Source organism: Crinia signifera, chromosome 1, assembly GCF_055691185.1.
Source record: "Crinia signifera chromosome 1, ASM5569118v1, whole genome shotgun sequence".
In the NCBI taxonomy this organism is placed as follows: domain Eukaryota; kingdom Metazoa; phylum Chordata; class Amphibia; order Anura; family Myobatrachidae; genus Crinia; species Crinia signifera.
The window spans coordinates 141,903,863-141,923,558 of NC_139217.1; positions in this window are offsets into that span (position 1 = coordinate 141,903,863).

Below are 19,696 nucleotides of genomic sequence, written 5' to 3' on the forward strand. Positions count from 1 at the left end.
TAATTTTGATTTAATGCATGGTTGTATACTCGTTGATAAGGTAGATTATATTCCTATGTATTTTTAAAGCCGGAACCTTGGTACTACAGTATCGGCATCATTTCCAGCCCTCCCTTAAGCACTCACTACTTTGATTAGAAATTTTGCCATGTTTTGGCTACACAGCCTACTACATAAGCTGTTCACACTGCTAAAAGTTGGCATTCTTTTCTAACCAGCGAACTAGTCATTTTACAGAGTTTTAAATCTATAAGACCATATGTTACCAGACTTTATAAACCAAGCCAGCTGGTTGGAATGAAAATATTTAAGCATGGCCATTTTTTTTTTTTTTTTTTTTTAACCTGAGGTCCAGATGCAACCTTAGTAATGGTAGCTAAGATGAATTCTAAATGGCCAAAGATAAATGCTTAAGAAGCCTAAAACCATTGTTTTAAAACATCTATCCTATCTATCCTATCTATCTAACTGAGGGAATGAAGTTGGGGCTACTTAGGTCGTCTGGAGGAGTGGCAGTGGCGTAACTATGGAAGGTGCAGGGGATGCAACTGCTGAGGCCCGGGCCCTTGGCCCAGCAGGCAATCCCCAATTTTTTTTAAATAGTTCAGGAAGGAGTAGGACAGTGTCGGCGGCGCTGCCCCATGCCCAGCCCCCCCGCCAGAGGCAATGTTCACCAATCAGAAAGGCGGTCCCGTCGATCCTGTCTCCTTTCCCCGATCACCTATCTGATGCTGCCGGGGCTTAACATCACTATCTCGTGACCAGTCCTGGCGTGAAAATCGCATAGCCCTGTGCTGCTGGTGCTGTGCTGTCACTGTGGGAGATCTAGCGGCATGCAAAAGACCATTTCCGGGAGACGGGCTGCGGCTGCAGGGACTCAGAGGAGCAGTCGGAGAGGAGCCCGTATCCCAGAGATGGTCTTTTGCACGCTGCTCGGTCTCCCACACAGTGATAGCGCCACTGGCCAGCAGCACCACGTGGAAGGAGCAGTCTGAGACCCGGCACTGATGAGGACGACCTCCCCATTTGCTGGAGGTACTGTACACAATCAAATCTTCCCTGCATCCCCAGACCCTCTCTCCACCTCCTTACTTTTTATCCCCCACCATTTCTTCACTCACTCACTATCAAACCCTTCCCCTCCGTGTATTCTCTCTCTCTCTCTTTCTTTCTTTCTTTCTTTCTTTCTTTCTTTCTTTCTCCCCCCCCCCCCCCCCCCCCCCCCCCCCCCCCCATGTGGCAGGGTTTTTGCTCCTTCAATAAACCTTCAGCTATGAGTGTTTTATGGACTTGGTACAACAATGCATAAAAGCTGCAATTAGACAAGGGGTTAGTGAGAGGGCTTTGTTCAAAATTTAATAAAAACCCTCATCGTAAATTCCACTCTCTGGTAGCTGATTTCATGCCACATGATGCACTCTGCTGTTACCGTCAGCAGGTGTATTACTGGACACCTCACTGCAGGGGTATAGCTAAAAAAAAACCACAAAGAGCTCAAGAGGCGCACACACCAGTGGCATCAGGAAGCCTGGTGTCCACTCTGGATGATATGTGTAGGTTTCAGGTCTTGCTTGGTAGACTGATATTTCCCAGAACAGGAAAAATAAGGCCAAGCCATACCCTCCAACTCTACCAATTTAATGGTCTGTAACGGCTAATATAAAGTGTACAGATTTGTACTTCCCTGTAATAAAGTCCTAGTGATGAAACCTGTCAGGGTGAGGCCTGCTACACCCACCTCTCTCCTCTCTCCTCTTTCCTGACTGCTCGCCCCACACGGGTCTGAGTAAGCAGTTTGCCTTAGTGAAAAGTTTCATGCAACGTGGTAACAAGCCCACGCGGTTTTTAATTTGGGAAGAGCAGATATATGCAGTATCCTGGCTTTTATGATGTTTTCATATATTAAATCTGTTTAATGCACCATGAAGCCTACCTTGTCATCAATCTGTCTCCATCCGTCCATCCATCCTCAGGCTCTGCAAGTGAACACACTCACCACTGGGTACTTTTTTTTTTTTCTGTGATTTTTATAAAATCCATGCTAGTTCTTTTTGGTACTTTTAAACTCTTAAGAGTCTAAACAAAAGGACCTATTTAATATTCAAAAACTTCCATATATTTGTTATGATGAAGTCACCATGACGAAACGCGTTTGGTTTCTGGGCTATCATTTCATCAAGAAAAAAATCACTGAAGTGACAATACAGGCGCTTAAGGGACAGTTGTGCCAGCTACTCCCACAAGAGGATGGTCAGTCCCCAGTAAAGATATTGGAAAATAAAAAAGGTGATCAAGTTGTCTGAGGATGACTAAACACGTCAGACCAAGCCACACTCCCCTGTTAGGACTCTGGAAACCTTTTATTGATTACCCCACTTGGATCAGCTCTCCTCCTAACTGGTATTTGCTAACCAACTGGACACTTCAACCTATCCCGAACGTGAGTTAAAAACACCTTTTCTTCACAAGTGGAAACAAATTAACAAGGCATCCAGTCAGGTTTATGGACACCCACCATACCAGTATACCATGGTCTCTAATGTGACATACCACATCTAATTACTGGAGGAGAGCAATACTAGGAACAAGCGGGACTTGTCTGGAAGGACAATGGAAAATATACTTAGAGTGCATTTTTAATTCTAATTGTGTATTTTATATTGTTGTTTTTTTATTATTAATTAACCTTACATACTAAATCTCATGATATTTAATAAAGCTTCATGTGATACCCAATTGATCATAATAGACTTTTTTATATATAATCTCAACATATTACATTTGAGCACTCCAAAAACCCCCTTTTCTCTTTTCCAATATTTAATCAAGCACTGACTGTTAAGTGAAGTGTCAGGATAAATGCATTTGTTTTATTTTATTTTATGTTTTAATAAATACATTATATGGAAACAAATTGTGTAATATTGTTCCATTGAGAAATCACTCCCATTTAAGTGGTGGAGGTATACCTCTGAGCGTGCTCTATTCTTTGTATTAGTTTCCCCTATTCTCTACCAACAGGGAGGACATATAGAGCTGCGGTCATTCCAATAAGTGCAAACTGATGTGAGGTAGATAGAAAATATATATGTATATATTGCTCAAAAAATAAAGGGGACACTTAAACAACACAATGTAACTCCAAGTGCATTACACTTCTGTGAAATAAAGCTGTCAACTTTGATTGTCAATCAGAGTTGCTTCCTATTTTGCATGCTGTTGTGCAAATGGAATAGACAACAGGTGGAAATTATAGGCAATTAGCAAGACACCCCCAATAAGGAGTTGTTCTGCAGGTGGTGACCACAGACCACTTCTCAGCTCCTATGCTTTCTGGCTGATGTTTTGGCCCCTTTTGAAAGCTGGCGGTGCTTTCATTCTAGTGGTAGCATGAGACTGAGTCTACAACCCACACAAGTGGCTCAGGTAGTGCAGCTAAGCCAGGATGGCACATCAATGTGAGCTGTGGTAAGAAGATTTGCTGAGTCTGTCAGCATAGTGTCCAGAGCATGGAGGCGCTAGCAGGAGACAGGCCATTACATCAGGAGACGTGGAGGAGGACGTATAAGGGCAACACCCCAGCAGCAGGACTACTACCTCCCCCTTTGTGCAAGGAGGAACAGGAGGAGCCCTGCAAGATGACCTCCAACAGGCCACAAATGTGCATGTGTCTATTCAAACGGTCAGACTCCATGAGGGTGGTGTGAGGGCCCGATGTCCACAGGTGGGGGTTGTGCTTACAGCCCAGCACCGTGCAGGACATTTGGCATTTGCCAGAGAACACCAAGATTGACAAATTAGCCACTGTGCTCTTCACAGATGAAAGCAGATTCACACTGAGCACATGACAGACGTGACCGCATCTGGAGACGCCAAGGAGAACGTTCTGCTGCCTGCAACATCCTCTAGCATGACCAGTTTGGCAGTGGGTCCGTAATGGTGTGGGGTGGCATTTCTTTGGGGGGGCCACACTGCCCTCCATGTGCTTGCCAGAGCTACAGATGAATCTTGGCTAGTCTTTGCTGGCGATCCGCCAGCAGCACGGCACCGCTATCTGACTGTGACGCGCGTGCGCCACAGTATCCAGGCGACGGGGCGGCGAGGCGGACACATTACTGTCCGCCTCCTGCTCCAGGGGCAGGGGGGACCCGAGGAGGCTACGGGGGGGTGCGGTCGCCCGGTGTGGGCACCGGGCGACTGAGGGCAGCACCGTCGGAAGGGGACGCGCGCGCACCTCGTGCGTGCGCGTCCCCTTCCGGCATACAGATGGCGACGCCATCGCCATCCCCTGCAAAGATGAATCCCGACCCATCTGTAGCCTGACTGCCATTCGATACCGAGATCCTCAGACCCCTTGTGAGACCATATGCTGGTGCGGTTGGCCCTGGGTTCCTCCTAATGCAAGACAATGCTAGACCTCATGTGACTGGAGTGTCAGCAGTTCCTGCAAGACGAAGGCATTGGTGCTATGGACTGGCCCACCGTTCTCCAGACCTGAATTCAATTGAGCACATCCGGGACATCATGTCTCGCTCCATCCACCAATGCCAAGTTGCACCACAGACCGTCCAGGAGTTGGTGGATGCTTTAGTCTTGGTCTGGGAGGTGATCCCTCAGGAGACCATCCGCCACCTCATCAGGAGCATGGCCAGGCATTGTAGGAAGGTCATACAGGCACGTGGAGGCCACACACACTACTGAGCCTCATTTTGGCTTAGTGGGGAAGGGGCGTGGCCACATTAGTACCAATTCACATTACGCCACACAATCGTGCCACTTATACACACTGCACAAGCTAGAGCCACTTGGACACACTGCCCCAGGATTATGCTATGTGTAATAGACCATAATGTCTATTACACATAATGCCACATACCGTAATGCCCAATATATATTATGCCACGCACTGTAATGCTTATTATATATTAGGATACCTAAGTTCCGCTTACCTACATTGCTATAACAGCCTACTCCTCTCCCTCCCACATGTCACATACGCCAGCTGCCTCCTCTCCCTGTCAGCCTCCTCCTCCCCCCCCCCCTCCCCACACACACAAATAAGTGTTTACAAAAGATTCAGTATTCAAACATACCCAGCATGGGGCAGGATCTTCAGGGACAGAACCTGATTGCATGCAAGTCCATTTTAGTTTTCCAGCACATACAGCTATTGGGAACGTGCTCCTTGTGTTTACTTATGGTGTCCTTGTGTTTACTTATTGTGTTTCTACTTCTATGTATATATTTCTCCTGCTCAACCGTATAAGAAACCATGGCTAACCAGCAGTGGACATCAGGACCCATTTTTGCCATCCAGGTTCTCGCTATTATGACCTTGGCCAGTGAGCACAGTCCTGCAATATACATTTTAACATCTGTCTTAACTCTCCTATCACTCACTATATAAAGAATACAACTTTTCAGGGTGAGTATTTTTCTGGGTATACCTGTATCAATCATTATTGGCCACAGATTTATATTCCCAGAGCAGATGCAAAAAAGTGCCTGAATATTTTTTACACTTTGGACAAAGTGATGAGGCCAAACCCCCAAATTTTACCATCCTATTTGTTGTAAGATTCGCTCTATGGAGAATAAAAAGTTGTACTTGCTGTACTCGTATAGCATTTATAGCCTTGGCCCCTGATGATATGGCACCGTGCCATTACTCCTCACTTAGGGTCCCCATGACCTCCTCCCACCTTGCCTTTAATTTCCTTAAATGATCACTAGGTTTAGCCCTCCCGATAGTTCTATATATCCTGGAGGCCTTCTCTTATCACCCATTTTTATCATTTTTTTTATCGCAGATTCTGAGAATCTTGGGTGGGGAGCTGTGAAACCGCTTATCAAGGGCACTTCTCAGTTGGAGAGAACGAAAAAAATATGACTGTGGCAGCTCAAATTCGTCCTTCAAAGAACAAAGTATTTAATAAGAATATATCATTCATTCAGATCTAGGATGTGTTACGTTAGTGTTCCATTTATTTTTTTGTGGTGTATGTATGTATGTGTATATAAAAAAAGGTGTCACTCTTGCAATTGTGTTTGTGCGGTGCAGGGTCCAGAAAGTCAATAAATAGCAACACTTTTCTCCCTTAATAGGGAAGAAAGAACCAGCACTCACGTTTTTTTAGGTAGAAGATATATACTTCAGATATACATCATGTTCACAAGCCTGTTGGCCGACCCAACAGCTGTTTCGGTACTTGTTTCCTAGAACGGCCACAACGATTTAGATCGTTGTGGTCGGAAGATAAAAAATCGGATCGATCGCATCTCATGCGATTTGGTCGCATGCGATGCGACCGATCCGACCGACCGATTTTTCACCCGATTTTTTTTTATTTTTCACCAGATTTTTTTAAATTGCCCCCCCCAAATGTTACTAAGTGGGCTAGACCCCACGATAGACGTGAACCCGAAGCGTGGCGAGCGCAGCGAGCCCGCGAGGGGCGGCGGTACGCGTCCTCCGACCTTTTCATGCCCTACTATCCACTAGGGCGTGGAGTGAGAATAGAATAGTGTGGCGAGCGCAGCGAGCCACCGAGCCCGAAGCGTGGCGAGCGGACGCGTATAACTTCACAGGTATACGCGTCCCCTCGCGGGGCTCGCTGCGCTCGCCACGCTTCGGGCTCGGTGGCTCGCTGCGCTCGCCACACTATTCTATTCTCACTCCACGCCCTAGTGGATAGTAGGGGAATGAAAAGGTCGGAGGACGCGTACCGCCGCCCCTCGCGGGCTCGCTGCGCTCACCACGCTTCGGGTTCACGTCTATCGTGGGGTCATGGCGGGCACATAAAAAATGTGAAATGGGTCATATTGACCCATTTCACCTTTTTTAACATTTTTCCCTATGTGAGATGGACTTAATCAAGTCCATCTCATCTTGTGCCATTATAATGGCACAAGACCGACGCGATCCTCCCGATTTCAATGTTAAAAGATTTTTTAACATTGAAGTCTATGGAAAAATCGGGTGAATCGGTCGGTCGCATCGCGGCCGATTTTAATTGGTCGCGACCGACTGATTGACCCGATTTCTGTCAATCAAAGGGGAAAAATTGTAAAAAATCGGCCACATCGTGAGGATCGTGTCCCTTAATTAAGAGCCACGATCACTCACGATTGTGGCCGTTCTAGGAAACAAGTACCGCTGTTTCAACTGGCCAGATGCCAGACTTCATGAGGGTTTTTTACAGGGCATTTCAGCAGTGTTTAAATACTTGAAATGAGCAAAGAAAAGGTGCCAAGACCGCCCCAATTCTAATGAGCGGGAAGCTGTCACTCTGCACCTCACAGAGGAGGTGCGCATGGCTCTCCTATCTGCATTCAGGGGGGGGGGGTGTGGAGGCGCGTCAGAGGGAATCCCCAACCTCTGCCCGGGGATGCGCTGCGTCAACAGATTGAAGTTGAAGTGAATCTGTGATAAGCAGCTACAGGGGAGTGGGCTGCTATCTACATAATCAGATAGCTCAAGGTGACTTGCGGGGCTAAGGACCGACTGATGTTTGTGAGGGCTGTCATAGTTCTTAGCTCAGAAGTTAGCTGCCGACGTCAGACATATAGTTATCACAATGAGCAATAGAGGTTGATTATATAATTAACCCACTGCAGAAGCATTCAGCGGTGTTAGTTGTATTGGTATTACAATATACAAGACTGCCAATACATGACGTTACTGATTACATCTCAGCGGTTGATCATTGTCGGGATTTCGGCGGTCGGGATTCCGGCGTCGGGATTTTGAACGCCGGGATTTCATACTGAATCCGCATCCTCTAGCCATTAGCAATTAATTGACCTATTTTGTAATAAGGAGACCTGCGTGTACCCAGTACCTTACTTTAAGTGGGAATAAATTAGTTTATTATTCACCTTCAAGTATGGCTTTGATGTGGGGATTCCGGCGTCGGGATTCTGAATTAAACTGGACGGGATTTAAACTGCATCCCGAGGATGCAAAGATTGCTATGGTACAGTATACTATAAGACAGTCAATGTACAGTATGAGCACTAAGCAACCTGTTAAGGGGCAGAAGGCGGTGCTAAATGCAAGACAGTACTATTTTAATCTCAAAGGCACCCACATCATCTGTGGTACACTCAAGCACTGTTCGTGGGGTATAACACTCTAGTATTGTTTACAGTGTGAATACTCCCCATATGTCAGACAGCATAACATTACACATGGTGTGTATTGATAATATTTATATAATATTATATAAACTCGCCACGTCTAAAGTGACCATTAGTGTTCCAGGAGGTATGTCTGTGATTGTTATTTTGATAGTCCAAGTTGGATGAGGTCATTGATTCCCTTTTGTAGTGCCAGGTGGGGTCATGGTCCAAGGGAAAATAGCATTCTGTCTGCATAAGTTGGTTAGAGGCTTCTTTTGTATAGTAGTCAAAATCAAGCAAAACTATTCCATCACCTTTGTCTGCTGCTCTTTTCACAAGATCTTTGCCATCTTTCAAGGTCTTTATTGCCTACTTCTCATCGCTAGTCAAATTTTGGTATGAGATCCTTTGTTTACTGATAAAGGGGCACGTATTGCGTTTCAGTACCCTCATAAAGGTGTTCACTGAGGCATTCTGTGTAGGTGGATCAAATGAGTGCTGGTTTTAGGTGCTATTGACAATAAGTTAATAGCCTATTGTCTGTGGTGTTGGATTGCGCTGAAAGAAGTCGCTAAACCTTAACTGTCTGCCCAGCCTGTACATGTCTGTTTGACACTCAAAACACTTTTGTGTCAATGTAGGCATAAATGACAAACCTCTTCCAAGCAGTGATTCTTCCGCCAGGGTCAGGGTTTGTGTCTGGACAAATGAAAGACTACTGAGCAGTGTTGTTTCTCCATTCTTGTTTTCTTCCTTTTTTGCCCACCTCTGCGGGTGGGTACTAGATATTGAGCATCTGAGTTGAAACTGAAGGGGCATCAGTCGCTTGCAGATGTCTGTGAATGACTATCGATATCAGTAAAGTGTATTGCTGGTCTCCTGGCTCCGCCCCTTCTGAAATTTGGGCGAGGTCTCCTGATGTCAATCCTGGAATACCAGGCGTAAACTTTATTTTCTTTATAATCAATTTTTACTTGTTTATACTTGTTCTGTCAGGAGGTTATCTTTGAATTTTTCCAATTCTTCGTCCATTTTTTTTTGAGCAGATCGCACTCAGGCTGACTTAGTGCCTGGTAGGGTTCTGTTTCATGCAATTCATCAATTTCCACTTTAATGATTGTTAGGTCAGTGCTAGTTTGTTCAATCACTAGTAACATGAGGTCCTGGGAACACTTGTTAAGAATGTTACACCATTTGGTGCAAAAATTGTTATTTTGTCTGCCCAAAGTCGGATGTTTGCGCAGCCTAAAACCTCTTGGGATGAGTTGGTCTTTGTGGTATTGTGACAATGTTAGTGCCAGTGAATCCGTGTCAGTGAAGAGGATTCTTTCTTTGTCCGTGTCAGAAAACTAAAGCGTGGACGTGATGTCACTACCTGGTTGTGTAGACATTTGTGTGGAGTAAAAAGGGTTCCACTTTGTAGATGTTGTTATCACAGTAAAGGTCCATACACACTGGGCGACTATGCCCAGCGTGTATGGAAAGCGATGAGGACAATCACCGCTGCGGGGAAAGCCGCTCAGTGCATATACACTGAGCGGCCTTCCCCCTGCCCGGCACAGACACAAAGGGGAGGACGGCTTTGCATAGCGCACAGCTATGCAAAGCCTTCCTCAAAGACGCTCATCTGCTGGTATTACCAGCAGATGAGGGGCTTTCTCTGCGATGTTGCATGGAACATACACACTGGGCGGCTTTCAGCTGAAAGCTGCTCAAACAGGCTGTTTTGAGCGGCTTTCAACTCAAAGTTGCCCAATGTGTATGGGCCTTAAGAGATTGTATTGCTGTGTTAGAGATTTAGAAAAATATGGTATGGTGCACTGCAGTAAGATTTCATAGACTTGCTGCTATGTACATTAGGGCGGAGTGAAAAAACTGAAATTGAGAAATTCAAAATCGGCTAGTGTGGGAAAGTTGTGACTTGACCTGAATAAGAAACGTGCAAAAGCATTTTGACCTGAGTCAACATCTTCTGTTCTGGCAAGAGGCCTAAAGTTTCACTTTTTAGGTGAAAATAACGAAACCTACGAAGATGCTCCAATCTAGTTATAATTATGTCAGGATGTCTTAGAGTGGTACATTAATATACTTTAGCATATTAAAAAACAGTATGAGCTTGTCCTAGTGCAAAGTGACTGACTGGCGGGAGAAAAAATCCCTAATAATTGACCCATTTTCATGGTCACAATTGTGAATATTGTGTGTTTTCTCCTGAACGTGTTTATAATAGAAGAAGCAGAAATACTCTAAATGGAATTTCAGTGACACTGTGTGAAATATAACACTGCATAATGGCCCTTAATCAGACCTGATCGCAGTACAAATTTGTTTTCAAAATGGGCAAAACAAATGCTGCATTGCAGGTGGGGCAGATGTAACGTGCGGAGAGAGTTAAATTTGGGTGGGGTGTGTTGAAACTGAAATCTAAATTGCAGTGTAAAAATAATGCAGCAGGTATTTACCCTGCACAGAAACAAAATAACTCAACACAAATCTAAAGGTGGCCATACATCTACAGATCGATTGTCAGATCTGGCTGGTTGGAACAAATACCTGGTAATATCTGAATGACAGTTTTTGGCAGTTTTCCAGCATTTCAAAGCAAAGTATCAGCATTTCAAAGCATCCATTACCAGTATTTTGTTCCAAACAGACAGATCGGACAATAAATCTGTAGATGTATGGCCACATTAACTCCCTCTGCACATGTTACATCTGCCCCACCTGCAGCTGCATTACAGCATATAATTATGCCAAAGATAAGCCAATATATTAACAGTTAAATACATTAAAGTGCATTATGCTGTAAATAAGTATTGCTGATCAATCCTGCCTAGCAGGGCTGTCTTTTTGTATGGGCTTAATGGGCACTTGCCCAGGGGCCCCAGGTGTATGTTGATAGCTGAGGATCCGCCTTTTTCCAGAGATACCAGAATTTTGAAAATCGGCCCTGGGGAACTGCAGATATCCAACTTCAAAGCAGCAGTCCACATCCGACCTGTTAAGTACAATTTCCAGTCATATTTCTCAGGTTCTCTCTGACACTAGTGGCTTGTCTCTATCATGCCCAGAACCAGAGATATCAGCCTTCCATCAGCCGGTCCCTGCTCCAGCTCCAAATGTCTGGTGTAGTTTTATATTTTTGTCAATGGATTGCTCTGGCTCCTGATCTCTGATACCCAAGTACCCAGCACCTCCTGAAACTTGGGACTCTAGGTTTTTATACTAGGCTAAGAAATCTATTTCCAGATAATGGCGATATCTGCAGTCAAACAAGCTGCCCTTCCACTGGAAAATGACGAATATTAAGCCCACTCCATTATCCAACCAACCCCTGTGTATAAAACACCCCCTACCTCCCTGGAAGTCATTTACAAGGGACCCTTCATACAGCTCAGTGCCCCCTTCCACACGTTAGTGTTCACCCTCCCGCCACCTGTGCAGTAAAGGAGTAATTAGCAGAAGTTACTGCTCCAGGTCCTACATGTTGAATGGAAGATAGAGCACCCCCTGCCACCCGTGGGACATCAAAGCTGCTGCTGATACCACCCCCCACCCCTAGGAGGGGAGAATGGGTAAGGGACCCAGTGCATTGCTTTGCCCAGGTGCCCACACTGCTGTTAAGACGGTCCTGCTGCCTAGAAATGAACACAGTGATTGGCATATATGTACTGCTGGACACCACTCATAGAATGATTAACCTGTTATTTTTTGAATCAATGTATTTGTTTATTTATTTATTTACAGTTTCTTATATAGCTCAGCAGATTCCGTTGCGCTTTACAATAGTAGACAGTGATAAAACAAACTGGGTAATGACAGACAGACTTGGGGGTTAGAGGGCCCTGCTGCAAGCTTACAATTTATTACATCATAATACACTTCAACGTATTTAACAGTTAATATATTGGCTTATCTTTGGCATAATTATATGCTGTAATGCAGCCCAATCATGTTCCCAGTATAGGGGATGCAACACTGTTTTTCTGTCAATAAACAGAAGTGATATGTAAAATGATACATTAGACAGTTTACACTGTTACTTGTAAAACTTATGCTGCTTTCCCACTGCAGACCCGTTTTAGTTTACAGGTAATCTTAAATGGTATTTAGCATTCCCACTGCAGCAGATTACAGTTTCAAATGCCATTTAAGTACCATTCCCATTGCAGGTAAAACGTTTTAGCTCTTCAAAACGTTTAGTGCCTGTGACAATGGGTCAGGCCTGTCTTTCCTTGTTGAGATATATATATATATATATATATAGATATAGATATAGATCTATATATATATATATATATATATATATATATATATATAGATCTATATCTATATATATATATATATATAGATCTATAGATCTATGTATATATATATATATAGATATATATATATCTATATATCTATATAGATCTATATATATATAGATATATATCTATCAACAAGGATAGACAGGCAGCTTGGAGGGGGTAGAGGGGGGAAGCTGTCCCCTTGTGCTGTGGGGGTAGAGGGGGGAAGCTGTCCCCATGTGCTGCGGGAGGAGGGGGGTCCCTGCTGCTGCTGAGGGGAGAGGGGGTACCTGTCAGCCTGACACGGCGCTGCCGCTGCTGTATCTCCCCCCCGGCGGCCGGTCCTTGCGGCGTATGTACAGTCAGTGTCGGTGGTCCCTCTGGCGCAGGGGAAATAAGTACTATTTCCCCTGCGCCAGAGGAACCGCCGACACTGACTGTACATCCGCCGCAAGGACCGGCCGCCGGGGGGGAGATACAGCAGCGGCCGCCGGGGGGGGAGATACAGCAGCGGCAGCGGCCGCCGGGGGGAGATACAGCAGCGGCAGCGCCGTGTCAGGCTGACAGGTACCCCCTCTCCCCTCAGCAGCAGCAGGGACCCCCCTCCTCCCGCAGCACCTGGGCACATCTTGCCCAGCGCTGCACGCTGTGGACCCGATGCGGGTGCCTGCACCCGCAGCGGGACCATGTACACCGCCATTTACACGGGACCCATGTAAAAGGTGTAAAAGGGGTATAACAGGACGGGGGCGAGGGGGAGGGGGGGCGGGGGGCAGCGGGGCGTACCGCCGGGCTGAAAGTGGTTAATCTTTCAGCCCGGCAGCGTACACACACGGAGATGATTGCTGAAAAAAATCAGCAATCATCTCTACCGTTTAAAGATGCATTCCCATTGCATCTTAAACGGTAGATTACCGTGCAAAACCCTGCTCTGAAAACGGGTTGAAATACCGTTTAACTTTAAACGGTATTTCAACTCTGGCGGTTTCCCACTGCAGCCTTAAATGGTATTTTGCCCTCAAAAATCGGCAAAATACCGTTTTAAGGCTGCAGTGGGAAAGGGGCATCATTGTAACAGTTACTGTTTTTCAATAACAGACTGCAACAGTTATTTCTTATTTATATACACAGGATTGTCTATCTTTGTATATGCACTGCAAAGAGAGCAGCATAAATCCAATTTCATGTAGTTCAGTGACAGGGGCGGATCCAGGATAAAATGACAGGGGGGGCACCATGATAAAAGAGGGTTTAGGTGGGGGAGGGGCGGTGTTAGTGGTGCCAGTGTACATGCTAAGATAGCGGCAGAGAGAGGGTGGGAATGGGATTAAAAATAGGCCCTGGCATTTAAAGTACGCAGGCCCACCATGGCGACAAAAGTGAAGGATGTAGTTGTGCGCGCGCCGAAGGCGCGCTCTGGAAAAGGGGGTGTGGCCACTCAACAGGGGACATGTCCTTGAGTGTAGTGTACAACATCATATACAACTTCTACACATTATGCAACAAAATACTAGACCCCATTATACTTGCCCCTACACATGATGCCAAAAGTAATGAGCCAAAATTCACATAATGCCACACGGATTGTGTCAAAATTCACATAATGCCACATGGATTGAGCCAAAATTTACATAATAACACATGGATTGAGCCAAAATTCACATAATGCCAAATGGTTTGAGCCAAAATTCACATAATGCCAAATAGATTGAGCCAAAATTCACATAATGCCAGATGGATTGTGTCAAAATTCACATAATGCCAAATGGATTGAGCCAAAATCCACATAATGCCACATGGATTGTGTCAAAATTCACATAATGCCACACGGATTGAGCCAAAATTCACATAATGCCAAATGGATTGAGCCAAAATTCACATAATGCCAAATGGATTGTGTCAAAATTCACATAATGCCAAATGGATTGAGCTAAAATTCACATAATGCCTCACGGATTGAGCCAAATTCATAAAATGCCATATGGATTCAGCCAAAATTCACATAATGCCACACGGATTGAGCCAAATTCATAAAATGCAATATGGATTGAGCCAAAATTCACATAATGCCACATGGATTGAGCCTAAATTCACATAATGCCACATGGATTGAGCCAAAATTCACATAATGCCACATGGATTGAGCCAAAATTCACATAATGCCACACGGATTGAGACAAAATTCACATAATGCCACACAGATTAAGACAAAATTCACAATACGCTTCATAAACAGGGACATTGTCCACCAAAGGCGCGCATTAAACATTTACACCATAATGTCCATTGCACGTTAAGTTACACAGCATGATGTCCATTATTTATTATGCCAAACACCATAATGCCTATTTAAAATTATGCTACATACAGTAAGTGCTACTTATCTACATGCTCATTGCCAAGGGTTCCATGCTCATTGCCAGAGGTTCCATGCTCGTTGCCATGTGGGATTACATGCTCATTGCCAACGGGGAATACATGCTCGTGGTAAATGGGGGACAGCCGTCGCCAGGCAGAAGTGATAGCCACTGACAGTGGCAGAGCCTGGCTGTATTCCGAGCACTGCAGGTCCCAGCTATTTGAAATAATACCCATTTCACACCAGAAAATGCATTCCCAGGTTGGCCCCTTTTACACCAGCCTAGTCCCTGCATTTTCTGGTGTGAGGGGGAGAGAAAACCACCCCTCCCCCCCTTTAACCAGTTATCTCATTTAACCAGCTATATCTTCGGAACTAACTGACCCATTTACATGCGACAAGTATCATATTGAAGAACTTTCGAGTGGGCTTTGAATGATTTTGGTCCTGTAAAACTGGAACCTTTGGTTCCAGAGTAATCTGCCCTCAAAGAAAATGAACAGCCATGAAATTACATTTCAAAAATAAAAAAAATCGATTTACACGCTATATCTCTGGAACCGATTGACCGATATGGACCATCCTGGTATCATATTGAAGGACCAGCGATTTGGAATTGAATAACATCAATCACAAGCTCCTATGATGCCAGGGGGGAACTGGCAGCTGTCGGAACCGGGTGGGGGTCGGAATTGACGGGTCCCATATTATCCTATGGGGAAAAATGTTACAGCTTTGCCAGGCGATATCTCTGGTTCCCGGGGGGCTAGAGACATGGGGCTGGGCTCGTTGGAAAGCTCTGGTCCTCATCTACAAAATGAATGACAGGGGGTGCACGTGCCCGGGTGCCCCCCCCCTGAATCCGCCACTGTTCGGTGACACTGTGTGAACTATAACACTGCATAATGGCCCTCAATCAGACCTGATCGCAGTACAAATTTGTTCTCAAAATGGGCAAAAAAATGCTGGACTGCAGGTGGGGCAGATGTAACATGTGCAGAGAGATTTAAGGTGGCCATACATCTACAGATTTATTTTCCGATCTGTCTGGTTGGAACAAAATCCTGGTAAAAGATGAGAGCAAATGACAGTTGACCATTTGCTTTGAGATGCTGAAAAACTGTCATTCAGATATTACCAGCTGTTTGTATCAACCGGCCCAATCTGACAATTGATCTGTAGATGTATGGCCACCTTTAGATTTGTGTGAGTTATTTTGTTTCTGTGCAAGGTAAATACCGGCTGCATTATTTTTACACTGTAATTTAGATTTCAGTTTCAACACACCCCACCCAAATTTAACTCTCTCAGCACGTTACATCTGCCCCACCTGCAATGCAGCATTTGTTTTGCCCATTTTGAGAACAAATTTGTGCTGGGATCAGCTCTGATTAAGGGCTATTATGCAGTGTTATATTTCACACAGTGTCACCGAAATTCCATTTAGAGTATTTGTGCTTCTTCTATTATAAATACGTTCAGGAGAAAACACACAATATTCACAATTGTGACCATGAAAATGGGTCAATTATTAGGGATTTTTTCTCCCACCAAAGTCATTCACTTTGCACTAGGACAATCTCGTACTCTCTTTTACTATGCTAAAGTATATTAATGAACCACTCTAAGACATACTGACATAATTATAACTAGATCGGAGCATCTTCATAGTTTTCGTCATTTTCACCAAAAAAGTGAAAATTCAGGCCTCTTGCCAGAACAGAAGATGTTGACTCAGATCAAAAAGCTTTTGCACGTTTCTTATTCAGGTCAAGTCACAACTTTTCCACACTAGCCGATTTTGAATTTCTCAATTTCAGTTTTTTCACTCCGCCCTAATGTACATATTGCCCACGCAATATTGACCAGGGAGAAAGAAGGCCTTGGTTTACGGCTGCTTAAATGCCTTGCTGGTGACTGTGCAAAATGTAATATAAATTGGCCAATGCATTGAAGAATAAGACAAACTCTATTGCGTAATTATGAAGATTTCCACATTCTTCTAAATAGACAATGGATCACAAAAATGTTCTATCCATAATGTTGACATTCAGAATGTTAACATGATTGTTATGTTGACTTTTTTTTAACGTCGACAGTAGTAGTTTAGTGTACTAACGAAAAATGTTGACTTTTTTGTTAATTTATTATTTACTGTAATCTTAAATGTTTTTCAGAATTTAAGCACTAGATGGCACTATTATCCAAGCTGTGTAAAGCTCTAGAATCAATGCTGCAGGCTTTGCTGCATTTTAGAAGTTTAGAAGTTTTAAAGTTGTGTGTCTTTACAGAATTACTTCGAAAAGCTAACAGGATAGTTTTCCTTTTTTTAGATATGTATCTGGGCACACCTTATTGTTGTAACAGTGCCTGTATCAAAGCTATAAGACCAAACATTTTCAGGGTTTGGCACCACAATTACAACACCTCAATTATTTTTATTTTTGTAAATGTTTATCAAAGATGCTAATGCAGAGGTTCCCAAATGCGGTCCTTAAGGCACCTAGTGGTAAAGGAGGGAGATTGCCCAATTTGCCAGCTGTTCCAATGACTGGAGCAGTGGCCATCGATGATTGGTGACCCATTGAGATCTTCGGGGATATTAAGCATGTTATTAGCCTTCCTAAAGTCTAAAACATTTGTTATTGTATGCAATGAATCAGTCTCTGTCTTCATTTTCACTCATACTGGTCATTGGTTGCAGTATTTCATCTACATTTACATCCTATATGCTATCATCATTTGTAAGTATTACAGATGGGGCAGGTCCCATCTTGGCAGGGGATGGCGATGGCGACGCCAGCCGCCATCCCCCGCCAGCGCCATCTGCATAGCGAGAAGGGGACCCGCGCGTACGAGAGGCGCGCGCGTCCCCTTCCGACGGCGCTTCCAGCCACTCCCCCGGGTCACCGCCGGCTTGTCGGTGGTAACCTGGGGTCCTGCCGCCTGCCCTCACCCACCCCTAACCCAGTCCATCTCCCTGAGACGGACAGGGTTCCCGTCGCCCCGCCGACGGAGATTGAGACGCACGTGCGCATGAGACGCACACGCGTCTCAGTCAAATGGTGAGGCAGGCTGCTGGTGGATCGCCATCGCTGACGTTCTGGCAATTCGCCAGCAAGGAAGAGGCCTGCCCCATCTGTAGGTCTAATACTGTGTCTTTATGAGTGGGCTCCCTCGCAAAGAGCTGTAGGGATGCTTACTGCAAGGACTTCAGACTGTTACTACAGATGGAACCCCTCTCATTCACTGCCTGCGCTCGCCAGATAGTTCCCACTGGCGAGCGCTGGCAGAGAGGGACTCCATCAGACCTGGGATGCGTGTGCGTCTCAGTCACTCGATGGCTGGGCGGTGGGACCCTACCCGTCTCCGCTTCAGGAACGGCCGCGCAAGCCTGGCGGTTCTATCGCCAGCCACCTCAAGCATGAGCAGCGCTCCATCTGTACTTCTAGAGCAGGGGTAGCCAATTCCAGTCCTCGAGAACTACCAACAGTTCACGTTTTCCAGCTCACCTCGCAGGTGACTAACACGTAAAATGTAAGATTCACTTGTGAATCTGTGAGGAGACATGGAAAATGTTTACTATTGGTAGCTCTCAAGGACTGGAGTTGGCTTCCCCTGTTCTAGAGGAACTTGCAGTAGACACTCTCCTTATTACATCAGATATATATTAAAGTCTCCCATGATTATTACCTCTCCTTTTTAACCACTTGAGTGGTATGCCCCAAGCTCAGCTGCGCTGCCGTGGAGAATTTCAAGGCATACCACTATGTAGTAGGTGCGCACCAGTGGTGCCTCCATCAGACCACCACTGGTGCACTACCTTTAGGGGTCCCCTCCTCCGTCACCTCCCACCCCTCCTGTTGGTTCCCTCGGGTCCCTCCTCTCCAGCGTACCCAGCGATCGTACACCTAAGCTTCCCTGCCGCCATGGGGATGTTCGGGGCGGCTCGGGGGGACTCGGGAGAGTTCAGGCACCCGAGTCCTCCCGAGCCGATGTGAAACTTCCCCGAGCCTGCCTGATGACTGACAGGCAGCTGGGGCAGCGGCGGCATGGGAGCTCCGGCATACTAACGCCAGAGCGAAGGTGAGGGGGGGGCCTTCCTATGATCTGTGGACAAACCTGCCCTGGTAGGTTTGTCCTGCCCCAGCAAAATTCACCACTCAAGGGGTAAATGGTATTTTTTGCGATGTTCTTGTCCAGTTTCACTTTGTGACCTGGTGTGTTTTTAGATCACACCACAACAAAGAATGTTCAACCTCATTATGGAAAGCTGGGGTCTTCCAGACATTTGATCTCATGGCATTCAAATGAAACCATAAGCTTCCATGTTATAGCGTGTGTTCAAAGTCTCATCAGGCAGCCTTAGTGGGTGAATTGTTTGCCAGGTGGTCTGGGTTACCTGTATTCACCCTTCTACATGCTTCTTCATGTGATCAGGATGGAGGAGTTCCACATTCTCCCCATTGAAGGACGATCAGCTAAATTAAGGGCCGTTCTTGCACTCTAAATTTCCTAAGGTGACTTTATCTAAGGGGCATTCTGCAGTTGCCTCCCAACTGTCCTGCTTCCAACGGGAGCGTCCCGGTTTTTGGGGAGGTTCCCGTCTGCCGTCCGGGGCCGGCAATGTCCCGCAGCGTGGAGGGGGGCAGTTGGGAGACCCCCCTGTCACCCACAATCTATTCCCGCAAGCAGAGGGGCTGGGGGCTGACCAGCAACTTACAGAGCTGCTAGCCATGCCCGACAGTGGTGAAAAATGGGAGTGTGGCCTTAAGAAATTATATTTGTAGTAATTTGCCGCTAGGCCATGCCCCCTAATTTCAGGCATGCAGCTATCCCTCCTTGCCTGCTCTCTAAGTTGGGAGGTATGCCGTTATGATGAAGACTATACTTCAGGATCATAAGACAGCCACAGAAACAAATTCCT